Below are 19,848 nucleotides of genomic sequence, written 5' to 3' on the forward strand. Positions count from 1 at the left end.
TAAGATAATTTATTAATATCAAATATTCTCTTGCTTAACCATTATTTTGAATTGGAATTATGCAAACAATGTAGGCTCATACATTGCTTTGGTTGATGGATTATATTTGTCTCTTCTATTCTATCTGTCCACTCCCTCTTTTATCCTTACAAGATTTATTTTTGAAGGTGTTGGTCAGCTGGTGCTGTGGTATAGCAGGTAAAGCTGCCACCTACAGTGCAGGCAAACCCATATGGATGCTGGTTCAAGTCCCAGCTGCTTCATTTCCAATCAGCTCTCTGCTATGGCCTGAGAAAGCAGTAGATGATGGCCCAAGTGCTTGGGCCCCTGCATATACATGGAAGACCTGGAGGAAGCTTCTGACTCCAAGATTCAGATTGGCACAGCTCCGGCCGCTGTGGCCATCTGGGGAGTGAACCAGCAGATGGAAGACCTCTCTCTCTCCCTCTCTCTTTCCTCCCTCTCTCTCTGCCTCTGTAATTCTTCCTTCAAATAAATAAATAAATATTAAAAAAAAAAAAAGAGAAGGTGGTCCCTTGCTTTCTCAGGTTTTTCATGGTATGGTTGTTACTGCTTCCATCCTCATGCTATCACTTAAAATCCTTATCAGGCTTCTGTGTTCATTGTAAATTAATAATTAAGTACAGAATCCAGATCTCAATAGACTCAAATTTTTGACAAGAATACTTCATAATATATTGTGAACATTCACCAAAAGGCACATAATCCACCCCTCCATTAGAATTCATTGTTGCTCATTACCTGGATTCATGACTTCATCAAGGAATACAAAGTGGTCGTATTTTAATTTTATCATTCCTTCTCAATGTACTAGCTACAAAATCTGTTTAAAGAGAAAATTTCCCCATGGTAAGGTTTTTATAGGAAAGTCAGTTTAAATACTTGCTTATTTCTCTTCATTTACTTACTTCTAGATTGATAAATTGTTCTCTAGCAAACTCTAAAAGTACCCAAAGGATTAATATTTTATTAACAGTATAAGCTGAGGGATTGTTTCACTTTTGAATATATGATATTCATTTTAATTTAGTTATCTTAGGGTGGAATAAAATATTAAACTAAGACCATACATACAATTGAAATATCTTATAAAATAATAAAACAAAAATAAAATGCAGTAAGATTTACTAAATATACTAAAAAAGTGATATAGATGTGGGAACAATCTTTCACCAGTTTTTAGGATGCTGAGAAACTGGCAATACTAAAATCTCACTAATTTTATTTCTAAAAATCTATAACATGTTAACCACTTACTATATGCCAAGGTCTATTACAAACACTTTACTTGGTTTAACCTGTAGAATATTATCAACTCTTTGAAGAAGGGGTCATTATTATCATTTTTACATTTGAGATATCCAGTCTTCTTTGAAAAGCTGAGTGACACTTACTATTATATTAATGCCCTATTTAACCTTGAGTCTTATCTTTAGGGAACTATGAGTGGTTTCAGGATATCTAAATTCTTCTGAACTCATCTGTGTGCATGTCCATTTTTGCTTTAATCAAATTTTGAATGGACACTATGACTTCTCATTTCCCTCAAAAAAGTCAAGAATCACTGGAAAAACTGAGTTGATTAATCAGAATATGATGAAGACACTGAGAATTGAGAATCTAAACATTTTTATGAGTACAAATATTCCATAGATCTGCCTGATTAATTAGAATCACTAGCTAGTTCCCAATATATATGACTATGTTTAAAAACATTAGAGCCAATGGTGAGGCATGGTAGGCCACTCCACCTGAGGCACTGGCATCCAATAACTGGTTTGTGTCCCGAATCCTTCTCTTCTGATCCAGCTCTCTGCTGATGGCCTGGTATTTGGGGCCCTGCACCCACGTGGGAGACCTGGAAGAATCTCCTGGCTCCTAGCTTCAGATAGGCTCAGCTCTGACCACTGCGGGCATTTGGAGAGTAAACCAGCAACCGGAAGACTTTTATCTCTGTCTTTCCCTCTCTCTGTAATTCTTTCTCTCAAATAAACAAATAAAATCTTTTTTTTTTCTAAAAAAAAGCTAAACAAATAAAAAATTTTATGGAGTCTCAAATGAATTTTGGTCTACTTTGATTTAAATGTCTTCTGGTGTTACACAAGGTTTAGTCATAAATATGACTAACTTTATGCATTCTAGCCTTGAAGTTTTAGTAGATATATATTTGCGAATGTCAGGAAACACACACACACACACACACACATACACACACCCATACACAATCTATAGGGAACTGAATTATAAATGAGATGCTTAAAATATTTCAGAAAATACAGACATCTAATATAAACACAAACATCTAAATTAAATACAATAATTACAAATAATTACCACCTACTTTAATTTATGAACTTGAGAAGCGTACCAGGAATGAACCTAAGGCTAGTTTTTATCCCAGTGCCCAATAATGTATTTCACATGAACTGCAGACATACTGTTGACCAGTGATATTTTTCAAATAATGTTTGTTACTCATATATAATTTAGCAATAAAACATGTCACTTGAGGTATTTTTCAGTGAACTGCCCTTTATTCTAAACTCTCTACTCCATCTGCTTGTTATAACTAAATCACAACATCAGAAATTTACTATTAAGACCGAGTGCGGCTTCTCCGGCAGCTGGGCCCGAGCAGCCGGCGCTTCTTCGTCTTCCCTCAGGAAGAAGGTGCAGCAGAGGAGTTCAGGGTGCATCGCGGTGGCTCAACAAACGTACTAAGTGCCAGGACGCCTGTGAACAAACGGAAGAGGACTTCCACCTCATAGAGCTTCCCTACAGTCTAGCAGCAGGTGTTTGCTGAAGACAACCAGTTCACTACCTCCTGGAAGTGTTTGGTGTTTTCTGGTGCAAACCTTCAAGGAGGAAGCAAACAGGACAATATGAGCCAGCAACTGAGGAAAAGGGCCAAGACTAGTGGCCGGAAGGGCCCTGGTGGAAAAGCCCTCAAGAGTGCTAAACCAAGCCAAGCCCAGCAGGCAGAAATGGAACCTCTCGACACGACATGGGCCTTCCGTGATGATGTGCCCTGTGAGACTGACCAATGAACTGTAGGAGAGGATGCCTTCCCCGACTGTTACATAGAATGTATAATCAGAGGTGAGTTTTCTCAACCCCTCCTGGTTGAGGACTCACTTTTTAAGTCTTTTGACTATTTTAAGGAAGGATCGGAACAGGAGCTTTCTCAACAGGTTCTTGAAGCAAGCTCTCTTCTTGAATGTTCTTTGGGATACATGGAAAAGGGTGCAGAGCAGGAGCTTCCTCAGCAGGTTGTTGGAGAGAATGTACTTTGGGTATTCTGAGTACATGACAGGCAAGAAGCTCCCTCCTGGCGGAATACCTGGCATTGACTTATCAGATCCGAAACAACTTGCAGAGTTTGCTAAAAAGTCAAAAGAAAATAAAGAAAGTAATGCTCCAGAAACATTCCCTTGTCCTCAGAGTGGATGCACAAGAAGATTGAGTAACAGAGCTTCCCTGAAAAAGCATCTCCTTATTCATGGGCCCGGAGACCACGTGTGTGCAGAATGCGGGAAAGCATTCTGTGAGAGCTCAAAACTAAAACGACATTTTCTGGTTCATACTGGAGAGAAGCCCTTTCAGTGCACTTTTGAAGGATGTGGAAAGCGCTTTTCCCTGGACTTCAATTTGCGTACACATGTACGCATTCACACTGGGGAGAAACCTTTCGTGTGTCCCTTTGAAGGTTGTAACAAGAGGTTTATTCAGTCAAATAATCTGAAATCTCACATCTTAACTCATGCGAAGATAAAGGATCAGTGAAATAGAAGATGGAAAGTAAGTCCCCAACAGGATAAGCATATTAACAGAGAGGAGTGACTGGGTACACTTGATTTTAGAAATGCCTCTTCGAGTATTATTTCTAGGAAGGAGTATTTTAATCAGTATTACAACTCTAAAGGCGTATTTTTTCTGTTAACTAAAGTGCACCTATACTTGGTGATGTCATTTTAAGAACATGGTGTATTTACAATGTGCTTCCAAGAAGAGGGTCAGTGATAAGCTTATTTCAAAATCATAGTCTTTATTGTATTATGGATGATAATATTATGAATGATTGGCTATCATACTGATTTTTGTATACAATGAATGTGAAAATAACTTTGATTTTCAATTTTGTAATTTCCAATTATTTACCTTTACCTTTTATAAATATACTTTATACTACCTATGATAATTCTGAAGAATGAAAATTTTATAGCACAGTAAATAAATGAGTAGTTAAGCATCTTCAAGTTAAATATGTTTTCATTATTTTTTGTTTGCTTCTTGTCATGCTGTCACAATTTGAAATCATAGATCTGAGTGTTGGTTTGGTTTTGTTAATAGATATTTCAAAATAAAAGGACAAAGACTTAGAAATCTGCATTAAAAAACCAAAGTGTGCATGGAAAAAAAAAGAAATTTACTATTGATAGAATTACAAAGAAAAATCCTGCAATTTATTTATAGTTTAAATACTGTATTCTAAATACTCTAGTCTAAGCACATATTGTTCTTTTGCTCTGATGGGCATTCTATTTCATTCCTGCTTAATGGTACTTTTCATCATACTGTTCATTAGGATAATCATCCTGGAACCATAAACACATTCAACGAAATGCTTCAGGGGACAGATTACCAATATTTCTAATTAAAGATACTGTTGACCATAAGCTAATTAGAGTAAGCAACATTTTAAGCGTGGTACAGAAACTATAAAATTATAAATTACTTGAATTAAGCATAGTGTGTAGCTGAAATTTTACTAGTGTACCTAAAGTGTTTTTACATTAAAGTCAAAATAATATTAGATTGGATTTGCTTCACTGGAATTTTGCCTTTAAAAAAATTCTTTGATTACTGGCAAAGATCACACTTGACACAGACTACATTTAGATTCAAGAAAGAATAAACACTGTACCCTACCTTATTTTATTTATTTGTTTTTGCTCAGACACTATAAGTGGTGAATTGAAATATTATCTCATTAATGTAAGTAAAGTTCAAACCTTCAACTAAATAATTCAAATGGAGATTTCTTTTTTCTTGAATTAATCCCTTTTGTTTTGTGAAGGAGAGGTCATTGCTAATGCCCTGGGTGAGGGGAAACATTAGTAAAGGAATGTATTATTCTCTCCTATCATTTGTGTAAACAAGACAGCAATGAATAAATATTTCCTATTGTATCCTGACTGCAATTATAGAATACAGACAGTCTTATGTTGGAAATGGAAAGGACTGGGCCAAGTTAAGTCAACTCTTCGGAAAACAAGAGAACAGAAGAAGGGCAATCCTGAATGCAGAGGTCTGGTCTAAGAGCAGACTTGTTTGACAAGGTCATGCTCTGTGTCCTCAAACAGTGGCTCCGGGAAGATAAAATTGTTTCTTGTGAAATACTAGAAAGAATATCTTTGTCTGAAGCTAAAGCCAAAGGACTTTGACTGAATTCTCAAGTAGAATAAAACCTTTGTGGTTTCTCAATAAATTCAGAACCATAATACATAAAGCAGAACAAAAGTGGCTACCAATAGCTCTTAAGAAACTCTCAAATTAGCAAAGAATATGGAGTATGACTTAGTGGGAGTAGTTATTCGTGCTATTATATAAAATATGAAAAATATCAGAACTGTTCATTCACAATAAAAATAAGTAAGCCAAAGCTTAATAGAAAAGCATACTGTCCCTCTAAGACTTGAGGGGACCATCATAAAAATAAGTGAAGCTTAATCTCCCTTATTATTTAAATGTTTTATATACTTTATATATATTACTCAATCAATATAAAGGTTTTTTCAAAATTAATTTGGACTATTCCATGGGAAATCATTTCAATGAAAAAGAATTTGCAGGGGATACTGAGTAAAATAAAGGAAAATTTCAAAACAAGAAAACTAGCAGTACCACCAGGAAACTTCATTCTGGTGGAACTACTATTAATCTTCAGAAACCTACTGGACACATACTGACAGAAACAGTGTACAAGCATTTAAAGAGGCACACAACAGTCAAAGAGGACAAAACCATTTCTGTTCATATGCAGCAGGGTAAATTCCTCCCTCCCTTCCTCTAACCTTTCTTTCTTAAGTGTCTTTCCCTTTTTGTTCTTTTACTTCTTATAATAACAACGATGTTAATGACAATAATACTAAATACATTTGCTCAGTAGCTGTATGAGAATTGAGAGAAACATATTTTCAGTTATTGTTAAAATGTGAATTAAACATTTGCTAGAGGGGTAGGCGTTGTGGTACAGCTGGTTAAGCTGTGGCTTGGGATGCCCACGTCCCACACTGGAGTGCCAGTCCAAGTGCTGGCTACGACACATTTCTGATCTACCTTCCTGCTCATATGTCTAGGAGACAGCATCTAGAAGGCCTAGCTCCTGGCTTCAGGCTGGTCCAGCACTAGCTGTTGTGGGCAGTTACAGAGTGGACAGTGGATGGAAGATCTCTCTGTCTCTCACTTTTTCTCTGGCACTCTGCCTTTCAAATAAATAAATAAGCAGATCTATTTTAAAAAAAAAATCAGCTTGAATTCATTGAAAAGAAGCATATTCAAAGTAGTTGAACAAATATGCTCATAAATTACTGTGAATGAAAGAATTATCAAAACAACTGCAGTATATTGTACTCTAGAGATAGTACTGTTAAGGACCACGTGCTGAACCACATGAAACAAATGAGAGGAATTTGTGACTCCTGAATTTAGGTTACAAAAAGCCAATTACCAAAGCATAGAAGAGAGGAGCCATGATTTGACAAAAGTTCAGCTAAAGGAAAAGGAAAACAATCACTCTGGAGATTTTAGTTTCCCATCAGTTGTTTAAAATATTTTTGAAGGGGAAGATCCAAGGGGAATTTTCAAAAAGTTCGTGGAAAATGTGTTTTATTAAAAATTTGGCATTGATTCTAAGTTTTTAAACCAAAATAAACTTATTTCAATTTTTCCACAATAGTTTTGAAGCACCCTTTATATTGAATTACCCGTGCAACCCAAGGAAAACATCCTACTTAATAATGGTGAATAATCCTTTTAATGTGCAGTTGAATTTGGTGTGCTAGCATGTCACTAGGGATTTTGCATCTATGTTCATTGTATATTTTGGCCTGTAATTTTCTTTTCTTCTAGTAACTCTGCCTGACTTTGGTATGAGAGTAATAATGACCTCATAGAATTAATTTGGAAGCTCTTCAATATTTGGGAGAGTTTGAGAAGAAATGGTATCAATTCTTATTTAAATGTTTAGTGAAATACAACAACAAAATCAAATCATGCTTTGAGATTTTGATGGGAAATCTTTTATTACTAACTAAATATATTTATTTACTTCTAGTCTGTTCAGATTTCCCATTTCATTATAATCTAGGCTTTGTAGGTTATATATTTCTAGGTATTTGTCATTTCTTTTAGATTATCAAATTTTTGGCATATAATAGGATCTGTTTTCTTTCTATATTAGTAGTAATGCCCCCACTTTTATTTCTAATTTAATTTATTGGTTTCTCTCTCTTTCTAATCTGTTTTTAGTCTACCAAGATGTTTGTCAATTTTGTTTATATTTTCAGAAAAAACTAATATAGATTGATTTTTGATTGATCTTGTTTTTGTAGGCAATATCTAATTTATTTCTGCTCTGATTTTGTTTTTTGTTTTGATAACTCTTTGCTAGTTTGGGGCTGTTTGTTCTTCATTTCCTATATCCCTGTGATGTAATACTAGGTTGTTTATGAAAAACACACAACAGAGAAAGGACCGACTTTGCAATAAATGATGTAAGGAAAATTGGATGCCCACATACAAAGAGGGAAACTCAGTCTGTATCCCAAACCATATATAAAAATCAACCCAAAATGAATTAATGCCTTAAATGTAAAACCTAAAACTGTGAACTACTAGAAGAAAAAAGAGAAGAAAACTTCACAACATTGTTTGGGCAATGATTTTATGGAGATAATGCCAAAAGCACAAACAACAAAAGCTTAAAAAGACAAATGAAATTGGCTCAAACTAAAAAGCTCTGCACAGCAAATGAAAAATTAACATACTGAAGAGATAACTCAAAGATTGGGAGAAATTATTAGCAAACCATAATCTTAAAAGGAGCTAATATTCAAAATATATAAGAAACCCTACTGAAAAATAAACCATTGAAAAAATGAGCATCCTTCAAATACACATGTCCTTAAAAGAAGACATACAAATAGCTAAAAGGTCAAGAAAAAGTCTCCATATCACTAATCATCAGAAAATGTGAATTAAGGCAACAACAAGGTATCATCTCACACTTAGAATGGTTGTTATCAAAAAGACAGCAGATATAAAGCTGATGAGGATGTGGAGAAAAGGAAACCCTTGTACACTATAGTATGAATGTAAATTAGAACAGTCATTGTGAAAAATTGAGGCGGCATGGAGGGTTCTTAAAAACAAAAAAGAAAATTGCTATATGATCCACTAATCCAACTTCCAGGTATATATTAAAAGGAATTATGTCAAAGAGATGTCTGCACGCCCTTGCTCATTACTGCATCATTCACAATACTAACACATGGAATCAATGTAAAAATGGAACATGTAAAAAAAAATGTGGTATATAGCACAACGTAATATTATTCATCTCTAGCACAGGAAAAAAAACTTTCATTTACACTGACGTGGATGTACTTAGAGGATATTATGCAACATCAAATAGGAAAGAAAAATACTGCATGATCTCACTACATGTGGAGTATAAAAAAACTTAAACTGAGTAAAATGGTGGGTGCTAGGGACTGCAAAAATGAGTCTACAGTGATGTAGAAAGGGAAAATTTTAGTCAGAGTACAAAGGTTCACTGAGATAAGAGTTTTAGTGATAATTTGAACAATATGGTAATCACAGTTAATAACAATGCATTATATATTTCAAAATTTTTAAAGAGTATATTTTTAATGTTTTCACTCCCCCAAATTACCTGTATGCAATGTGATATATTCATTAGTGTGATTTACTCATTACACTATATATATATATGTCAAAACATCACACTGTACAATATAATTATATACAATTAATATTTCTTTTTAGAAACGATTAATTTTCTAATTGAAAGGTAAACTGAGGAGACTGAGGAGACAGGAGAGAGGAGAGAGGGAGGGAGGGAAGAAGAAGACGAGAGTGAGTGACAGGAAGAGAGAGATCTTCTTCCATTTACTGGTTCGATTCCCAAATATCCTTAATAGCCAGATCTGTGTCAGGCTTAAAGTCAGGATACAAAAGCCACCTCCAGGTATCCCACATAAGTGACAGAGACCCAAGGACTTGGACAACCTTCTGTTGCCTTCCCAGACACATTTAGAGAGATGGATCATAGGCAGAGCAGCAGGGACTCAAACTGGTACTCTAACAGGATGCTGGCATTGTAAGCAGTCGTTTAATCCATGGAACCAAAACACCAGCCCCACAATTATAGCTGTTAGTTACAAATAAAAAGTTTTTAACATGTAAAAATGTTGTCTAAAACCTAAGGATTATAATTTTTTAAATAAATGATCTTTCATTATTGTTTAAAGATTTATTTATTTGTTTGAAAGGAAGTTACAGAGAGAGAGAGAGGTCTTCCATCCTGATTCACTCTCCAAATGGCCACAACAACCAAGGCTGGGCCGGACCAAAGCCCAAAGCCCAAATCCAGGAATTCCATCCGGTTTCCCATGAGGGTGCAGGGGCTCAAACACTTGGGCCATCTCCCACTGCTTTCCCAGGTGCTTTAGAAGGGAGCTGAATTGGAAGTGGAGCATCAGGGACATGACCTGGCACCCATATGGGATACCGGCATTGAAAGCACCAGCTTAATCCATCAAGCCACATTGCTGGCCCTTTATAACTTTTAAAATACTTTTTATTTATTTGAAAAGCAGAGACACACAGAGACAAATAGACATACACCCAGATATCTTCCATCTACTGGTTTATTCCCAGATGCCCATAATGCTCTAGGCTGGGCTAAGTTGTAGCCAGTAGTCCAAAACTCAATCCAATTCTCCCATATTGGTGGCAGAGACTTGAGCCAGCACCTACCGCCTTCCAGCATGCACATTAGCAGGAATTTGGAATTAAAAGCAGAGCTAGGATTCAAACCCAGGCACTCCAATATGCAATGTGGCATTCCAGTCAGCAACTTTATCACTGTGCCAAATGCCTGGCCCTAGAATATTGATTTAAACTTTATTTTTAAAATAAATTAATAATGTTATAATTTTAATTTCAAAGATGATTTAGATATAAGAGTGTTTTCATACCTCAAGTGTATAAATCTTTGTATAGCTACAAATTTTGAAAGGGTTTGTCAAATGTATAACACTCTATTAAAAAAAAAGGGGGGGGGTAAGAATTTGGCTTAGGGCCGGCGCCGCGGCTCACTAGGCTAATCCTCCGCCTTGCAGCGCCAGCACACAGGGTTCCAGTCCCGGTCGGGGTGCAGGATTCTGTCCTGGTTGCTCCTCTTCCAGGCCAGCTCTCTGCTGTGGCCAGGGAGTGCAGTGGAGGATGGCCCAAGTGCTTGGGCCCTGCACCCCATGGGAGATCAGGATAAGCACCTGGCTCCTGGCTTTGGATTAGCGTGGTGCGCCGGCCACGGCGGCCATTGGAGGGTGAACCAACGGCAAAAGGAAGACCTTTCTTTCTGTCTCTTTCTGTCTCTCTCTCTCACTGTCCACTCTATCTGTCCAAAAAAAAAAAAAAAACCACAACAACAACAGAAATGTGCAGAACAGAGAAACTTACAGGATTGAAAGTAGATCAGCAATTGCAACAAGGTTACGCGTAGGGGGGAATGGAGACTGCTGTCAGTGTGAGGTTTCTTATCGGGGTATGGAAAGTATTCAAAAATTAGATAGGGAGATGGTTCTACAACTTCTTTATTTCACCAATACAAAACACAGAATTAACCTTATGGCATTACAATATCAAGTAATTAATTATAGTTTCTAAATGTGAATGTGCTTTTATATACGCCGATTTTTCACAGTTGTGAAGATTTTCTAGGCTACAATTTTAAAAATAAAAATATTAGGGGCAAGCATTTGGCAAAGCAGTTAAGATACTGGTTGTTGAGGCAGCCGCATCTCATTTTGGAGTCCTTGGGTTCAAGACCTGGCTCACTCTTAATTCCAGCTTCCCGCTACCACACAACCTGCACAGCAGCAAGGGATAGCTCAGGTGGTTGGGTCCCTGATACCCACATGAGAGATCTAGACTGAATTCCTGGACCCAATCTGGCTTGATCCAGTCCCAGTCATTTCAGGCATTTGGGGAGTGAATCAGAGGATAAGAGCTCTTTCTCTCTCTCTCTCTCTCTCTCTCTGTCTTTCTGGCTCTCTAATAAATAAGTAAAAATTTTAAAGTGAAGTATTAGTTTGTTTTACATATCAAATACTGCATACAATGTAATTCTTCAAAATGATTTAATTATAGATAAGATGTCAGTTATGTCTATGGACTCATTAGTGTCACTCAGAAATCAATATATAGTTTAGAAATGATTATTTAATGGGCAAATTAATGAATATATTATAAAAAAAGATTTATTGGGGCTAGCTCTATGGTGTAGTAGGTTAAACCTCCACCTATGGTGCCAGCATCCTATATGGGTGCTGGTTCATGTCCCTGCTACTCCATTTCCCATCCAACTTTCTGCTTATGGCCTGGGAAAGCAGTGGAGGATGGCTCAATTTTTCTTGGGTCCCTGAACCCACATGAGAGACCCAGAAGCAGCTCCTGACTCCTGGCTTTAGGTCAGCCCCAATCCAGCCATGCCACCATTTGGGGTGTGAACCAGTGAATGGAAGATACCTCTCTCTCTCTCTCTCTCTCTCTCTCTCTCTCACTGTGTCTGTCTCTCCCTATCTCTGTAACTCTGCCTGACAAAGTGAGACAGACATACAGAGAGAGGAGAGACAGAAAGAGATCTTCCATCCACTGGTTCACGCTCCAAGTGGCTGTAATGGCCAGGGCTAGGCAAGGCTGAAGCCAGGATCCAGGAGCTTCATCTGGGTCTCCCATATGGGTGCAGGTGCCCAAACACTTGCAGCCACCTTCTGCTGCTCTCCCAGGCACATTAGCAGGGAGCTGGATCAGAAGTTGAGCAGCCAGCACTCAAATATGGGATTCATGCATCACAAATGGGGGCTTAATCTGCTAAACCACAATGCTGGCTCCATGAATATATTTTTAAAGGAGAATTAATGGGGGCCAGTACTTGGTGCATGGGTTAAGCCTCCACCTCCCATATGGGTGCCAGTTCAAGTTCCGGCTGTTCTTCTTATGATCCAGCTCTCTGCTATAGCTTGGGAAAGCAGCAGGAGACGACCCAAGTGCTTTGGCGCCTGCACCCACATGGGCAACTTGGAAGAAGCTCCTCGCTCAAGGCTCCTGCCTTCAGATTGGCCCAGCTCATATCATTGAGCCATTTGGGGAGAAAATCAGCAAATGGAAGACCTTTCTCTCTGTCTCTCCGTCTCTCCATCTGTAACTCTGTCAAATAAAAAATAATCTAATTTTTAAAAAGATAATTAATGAATGTAATAAGATGTTTCCATGAATAAGTTTTTGAATTATCAAATTAGAAATTTAATTTCTGGGGCAAGAATTTGACCTAGTAGTTAAGACACAGGTAAGAACACCTGCATTCCTTATCATGGTACCAGAATTCAATACCTATTTCTGGCTCCTGATTCCAGTTTGTTGCTAAAGTGGACCCTGGGAGACAGCAATGAGGCTCAAGTAGTTGGGCCTTGAAACCCATGTAGGAAACTGGGGAAAACATAATTGAGTTCAGGTTTTCCAAGATTTGAATGGGAGAGATTCAGTAGATAGGATTTCTTTTTTTTTTTTTTCTTTTTTTTCAACAGGCAGAGTGGACAGTGAGAGAGAGAGAGACAGAGAGAAAGGTCTTCCTTTGCCATTGGTTCACCCTCCAATGGCCACTGCGGCCGGCACGCTGTGGCCAGCGCGCCTCGCCTATCCGAAGGCAGGAGCCAGGTGCTTCTCCTGGTCTCCCATGGGGTGCAGGGCCCAAGCACCTGGGCCATCCTCCACTGCACTCCCTGGCCACAGCAGAGAGCTGGCCTGGAAGGGGGCAACCGAGACAGAATCCGGTGCCCCGACTGGGACTAGAACCCGTTGTGCCGGTGCCGCAAGGCGGGGCATTAGCCTACTGAGCCGCGGCGCTGGCTAAGTATTTAGGATTTTACACTACTCTCTCTTACTGTCTTGCTCTTCTCTTTCTGTCTCTCAAATAAATAAATAATTTTTAACATTTTAATTAATTTATTTTATTTTTATTTGAAAGAGATTTTATTGGAAAGACAATGATAAAGACAGAGGTCTTGAATACACTGGTTTACTCCTGAAATGCACAAAATTTTGGGGGCTAGCCAGTCTAATACCAGGAGCCTGGAACTCAGTCCAGCTCTCCCAAGTGGATGGCAGAGATCCAAGTACTTTAACCATCACCTACTGCTCTCCAGTATACACATTAGCAGGAAGCTGGAATCAGCAATAAATCTGTAACTTGAATCCAGGCACTCTGATATGGCATGTGGGAGACCAAGTGATATCTTAACTGCTAAGCCTAATTTGTGATCTGTGTTTTTCTTTCACTAAACGCAATCAATAATTCACCATGACTATAAAAATTTGAGAGTTGAGATACTGAAAAAGTCCCAACTTAAAAAATTATAATCGTATAGAGAATTCTAAATTGTTCAACTTTAAGCTATTTTTACATTTGCATTATATGTTGACTACACATAATTTAAAAATATGATTTGTCAATTGTTCATTTTCCATTTCAATTCTTTTTTTAACTTAAATCCATTTAATTTTTAGACTACCTATATGACAATGTTTTTTCCCTTATAAACAATGCTTCCACTCCAAGTAAATCATGGTCAAAATAATCAAGACCTCAAGGTAACCTCAGTCTAATTTCTTGTAAGTCATGTTGTTGTATGGATGACAAAGAGCAGCTAGTTATAATGAGCAGTGATAGATACAAAGTAATTGCCAATTTTGTTATCATTCTTCCATTTCCAAACCATCCTTAAAGAAAATCAGTGGGGTCACACCAACCTAATGGTAGTCCAGCCGAGCAACCATACTGTCTGGATTCATATTTTCACTAATAGAGAACTGGTCATTTTTTAAATTAGCAAGGCTGTGCTTGATTTGTTCTGCAATCCCCATCATAAAAGGTTTTACTCCTTCTGCTCTCTGTTCTTCTTGCCTGCCTTTGATTGATTTCGTGTAATCTTTGATACAGTTCTTGTAGGCTTCTTTTGTGAAGTTGGTTCCCTGCAGGTGACGGTTCATGACAATAACAACACTAGTAATGATAGTGCTTTCAGTACCTGCACCCTTGGGCCCTTGGTCTGAGGTATTTCCACCAACAATGGAATCATCGATGTTACCCTCTGTCCTACTGACCATCTCCCCCTTCACCTCCACGCACAGACCACTTGCAACTTCCTAGAGCCTGTAAATGTTGGAGAACATTTCATGGTGGCTGCTGAGTTCCCAGTAGATTATCATGATGGCTGCTGGAAGGAGACAATGGTGGCACTAGCTTCGCAGGAACCACTCGGCTCCATTCCTGTTCCAGCTCCCTGCTAATGGCCTGGGAAAAGAAGCAGCAGGTGGCTCAAGTGTTTGGCCCCCTGCCAATCATGTGGGGGACCTGAATGGAGTGCTTGGCTCCTGGCTTTGGCTGTGATCAGTCCTGGCCATTTTGGCCATCTGGGGAGTGACCCAGTGGATTGGAGACCTCTCCCTCTCTCTCAGTAATTCTGACTTTCAAATAAATGGATAAATCTTGACACACACACACACACACACACACACACACACACACAAAGAGAGAGAGAGAGAGAGAGAGGGAGGGAGGGAGAGAGACTGGTAAAAATGAAGTATTGGAAAGGATATGGAATGGAGTAAGAAGATGATGACAATGTAAAACAGTACGCTAGAAAACTACTTGGTCATTCCTTATAAAGTTAAATATACCTCTACACCAAATCCATAAATTGTAGTCATTAATATTCCCCCAAGAAAAATAAAACCATATGGCCACACTCAGCCTCATATAAGCATAGTTGTAGTAGCTTTATTTTTAATACCCAAGATTAGAGACAACTCAAAGTCTATCACTTTCAACTTCTGAATTTTTGCACATATCGTTCCCTCTGCCTTAAAAGGGGTTCAATCCTTCTTTTCAACTGGAAATCTACTCCTCAACTCTACAAGATGCTAGAATTTACATCTTGCAAGGAAGCTGCCCCTGACTTGCTTAAAATGTAGGATACGTTTTTTCCTAAGGGATCTTACAGTCCGTGTATTTCCTATTGTTGTATATTTTCTATATAGGGCTAGAAATGTCTGTTAATGTCTAATCATCTAAGAAATGGTACTATTTGGTACTTTGTTGCTGAATCCTTAGTGTTCAGAACCATTCATTCATACAACAAATAGTTTTGAGTAACTACTATAGGCCAAGCAATAGTTCTGCCTGGAGGAATTTAATTTTTCAATAGGAGGTACAGTAAGTTCTTAATAAGTATTTATTTAATAGATCAGTACATATGAAAAGAATTTAAAATCAAGTAAAGTAGAGTGGCTACACTCAAAAGAATATGCTAAATTCACAGCAGTTTAACAAAATCAATAATATTTTTAGCCAAAACAGGTATATATTTTACAAAATGTATTATCTCATAGAGTATTAAAACTATCATTCCATATTTAGTTAATCATATTCACAAATAGTGATAAGAAGGATTCAATCCATTAACATAATGTCCTTTAGAAAAATAAAAATAGATTATCTGCATAATTAAACTTGTATCTCCTCTAAAATAACAAAACACATAGGTGCTATATTCAATGCTTAGTTCTGAAGCAATCTGGAGGTAGTTTGGGACTCACAAATATCCTATGGAAACTAATTATTGCACTAACCTATTCAGTACTTGAAAGAACAACATCATTTCAGCATTTGTAATGGCATAATGATTTATCTCATCTTCAAAAAGTGAAACCAACATACATACACAATCCATTAAATGTAGCTTGTTAAACTTCAAAGCTGTTCATAATTAGCCATCTCTTATCTCTTATATAAGACTGGTATTAAGATTGAAATAATACGTATAGTTTCAAAATCCTCTGTTTAAGATTAGGAATTAGGCCAGCGCAGTGGCTCAATAGGCTAATCCTCCGCCTTGCAGCGCCGGCACACCGGGTTCTAGTCCCGGTCGGGGAGCGGGATTCTGTCTCGGTTGCCCCTCTTCCAGGCCAGCTCTCTGCTGTGGCCAGGGAGTGCAGTGGAGGATGGCCCAGGTGCTTGGGCCCTGCACCCCATGGGAGACCAGGAGAAGCACCTGGCTCCTGCCATCAGATCAGCGCGGTGCGCCGGCCGCGGCAGCCATTGGAGGGTGAACCAACGGCAAAAGGAAGACCTTTCTCTCTGTCTCTGTCTCTCTCTCTCACTGTCCACTCTGCCTGTCAAAAATAAAAAAAAAGATTAGGAATTAAACTAAACTATGTAATTCGTGTCAACCCATATGATTCTATGAATTCAAATCAGCAAGCTACTTTGACCTATATGTCTTCAAAACTTGTTTTTAAGATTTATTTATTTACTTTAAAGCCAGAGTTACAGAGAGAGAGGGAGAGATAGGGAGAAATATTTCATCCAATGGTTCACTCCCTAGATGGCCACTCACTCAGGGTTGGGCCAGGCCAAAGCCAGGAACTGGAAGATTCATCTAGGTCTCGCACAAGGGTGGGAAGGGCCCAAACACTTGGGCCACCTTCCAGCACCTTTCCCAGGCCATCAGAGTGAGCTGGATCAGAAATGGAACAGCAGGAAAATGAACTGGCACCTACATATGATGCCATAACACAGGTGGTGGCTTTACCCACTATACCACAATGCCATTTTCTATCTTCAAATTTTTGATGCATTTATTTTGGGGGACAGTATTTTTAATACTATTTCCTGTAAGAAGACTAATGTCCTATAAAATATTAAAAATTGCTTTTTGTCAGGAGAAGGAAATGTCAGAGAGGCTTAGAAAATACCAGATTACATAAAATTAAAATGATTAATTTATCAAATGAATACTCAAATCCTTATTATCCTGATACTACTAATAATAAAAGGAGGGAAAAGGAATATCAGTTTCCCATTCAACTACAGAATCTTTTTTTTTAACTCACCACAAATTGTCTACAAAACTCCATTAGGTAACATTGGTTATATATTAGTGTTTTTGAAATTTTTGAGAAAAAATTAGTGAACATAAATCTTTCAGACTCCTTATTTACTTTAGAATATAATACAAGTGAATTTCAAGGGATGTGGTTTTATGGCTGAGACAAAGTCTGTAAATGTTTTGTGTAAGGGGCATAGAGTAAATGCTTTTGTGAAAAATGCAGTCTTAGCCTCAGCTATTCATCTTGGTTGGTGTTTCATGAACATAGCCATGGATAATGTTAGGTAAATTAATGGTCACAGTTATATTAAGCAAAAACTTTTTTCAAAAATAGGCAGTGGGCCATATTTTGCCATTTTCCCTAGAAAGTATAATATATTCCAAAAAAACCACAAAAATTCAAATTTATTGTGAGAAACTACATTAAGTTATAAGTTGATTGCAAAGAGGAAAGTAATAAAAGCTCTATTCAATTCAGATTTCTGGCCTTAAAATATGTTTTTAAAAAATTTGAACTTCTAACCATTTTTTAAATTTATTTGGAAGGAAGAGTGACACACAGAGAGAAAGGGAGACAGAGAAATCTTCCATCAGTTGGTTCATGCCCCAAACAGTCACAATGGCCAGAGCTGTGCCAGGCTGAAGCTGGGAGCCAGGAAGTCCATTCTGGTCTCCCAAACGGGTGCCAGAGGCTCTAGGACTTGGGCCATCTTCTGCTGCTTTCCCAGGCACATTAGCAGAGTGCCAGGATCAAACTGGCACTCTGATGGGTCATGCCCATATTGCAGGTGGTGGATTAACCTGCTGTGCCACAACACCAGACCCTAATGTATGAATTCTATAATGCAATATTTTTTGTTCAAAGACTGATCCTTTCTTACATGCCTGGGTCATTTTTGTTGTTGGCTATTGGTTTCTTTCTAAATTCAGAAAAGAACAGATGGCAAATTTCTATATTAAATGTTATTCTAGTTTGATGTACACAGTCTAAAAATTCCATTATATTTTCAAAAATGTAATTAGGAAAAAATGCAGAAAGAATCTTATCTACAAATGTTCATTTTACAAGCATGAACATTTTTGCCTCAGACCACTAGATATTTGAGTATTTACCCTTCAAACTTTTCAATTTTTAAGGAAATCTGAAATAATATCATACTGTCACAAACCATTTGAAAAGATTTCTTCCTGTTTGACTTCATTTATTTATCTATTTTTAGCGAGTATTCTTTCCTTGAACCATTTTTCAGTGCTTATCCAAACAGCATGCTTTTATCCTAGAAGGTGGAAAAATATAACAGTACTTCAGTTCTCTAAGGTGCTCCCCTCCTGTGGTACTGATATTCTAAATTAAGAGCTTCCACTGAAAGTGTTTAAGATTCTGTACTGAAGATAGGACAAGACACAGCAGTTAGTCCAAAGAAGGGCAAGTGAGCAGTATGGCCGTAAGTGAGTTAATAGGAAAACTAGGGCACTGAGAACCATCCTGCAAAAGAGAGCAATCTCATCATACTGACAGGTGGCACCAAAATGCTGACCATCAGGACTGTTGCTGCCACTACCTGCTGCTGCACTGTCCCAAACCTGCAGTCATTTCTTGTTCCAGAAATGAGATACATGTCATACTAAAATGTAACTGTGCTATTCTTTGAATCTTATTCATGCTAAATTTTATAAATCAATTACCTTCTAAATTAAGACAAAAAATAAAGATTTAACCACATAAGCCAGATAATTTACATATTTTATATTAAAATTTTAATTGACACATAATTTTATTTATTTATGGGGTACAATGTGATATTTCAACATAGCTATACAATGAATAATGATCAAACTATGGTAATTAGTACATCCATCACCTGAAATATTTATCAACTTTTTGTTTTGAGAAAGTTCAAAATACTCTCTACTAGCTATTTTGAAATACACAATTGAATGCTGTCAATCATAGTTACCCTACTGTACTATAGAACATTACAATTTATTATCATTTATATTTTTGGAATCTCTCTGTGTCCCTCTGACTTTCCAAATAAATAAATGAATAAATGAATGGATGAATGAATAATCACATAAATAGATCTTTTTAAAATGGAGAGTCACAGGCATTGTGGTATGGTTGGTTAAGCCTCCACTTCTGATGCCAGGATGCCACATCCTGAGATCTGGTTCAAGTCCTGGCTATTCTGCATCAGATTTGACACCCTCATGCTGCTGATGTATGTGGGAAGGCCAGTGAAAGATGGTCCAAGTACTTGGGCCCCTGTCACCCATGTGGAAGACCTGGATGGAGTTTCTGGCCCCTGCCTGCCTATTGCAATCGTTTGGCGAGTTATCCAACAGATGGAATACCTATCTCTCCCTCTGTCTGTCCCTCTGCCTTTCAATATTAATATTTTTTAAAAATAAAACAAAGGAACTAAAATGCTACCTAATATTCTATAATATTACTCTGATAAATATCCAATAAACATAGGTGCTAGGAAATTTAAAAATATTTTAATTAAGACCACTTAAACATATTGCTATTAAAACATGAAAAATCCTTTTAGAAGATATTCATAAGTTA

General features: G+C 37.5%; 1 protein-coding gene and 2 pseudogenes across 12 annotated transcripts in view; 1 reads left to right on the top strand and 2 right to left on the bottom strand.

The window, feature by feature from the left end:
* NAALADL2 (N-acetylated alpha-linked acidic dipeptidase like 2) overlaps window positions 1-19,848 on the bottom strand; it is a 1,439,631-nt gene that overhangs the window by 449,101 nt on the left and 970,682 nt on the right. The gene's annotated exons all lie outside the window — the stretch shown is intronic.
* On the top strand, window positions 2,624-4,252 carry LOC103350451 (zinc finger protein 42 homolog; annotated as a pseudogene).
* On the bottom strand, window positions 14,008-14,595 carry LOC127493958 (translationally-controlled tumor protein-like; annotated as a pseudogene).

This window comes from Oryctolagus cuniculus, chromosome 4 (assembly GCF_051225735.1).
Source record: "Oryctolagus cuniculus isolate XC-2025 breed Fujian yellow rabbit chromosome 4, ASM5122573v1, whole genome shotgun sequence".
Taxonomy (NCBI): domain Eukaryota; kingdom Metazoa; phylum Chordata; class Mammalia; order Lagomorpha; family Leporidae; genus Oryctolagus; species Oryctolagus cuniculus.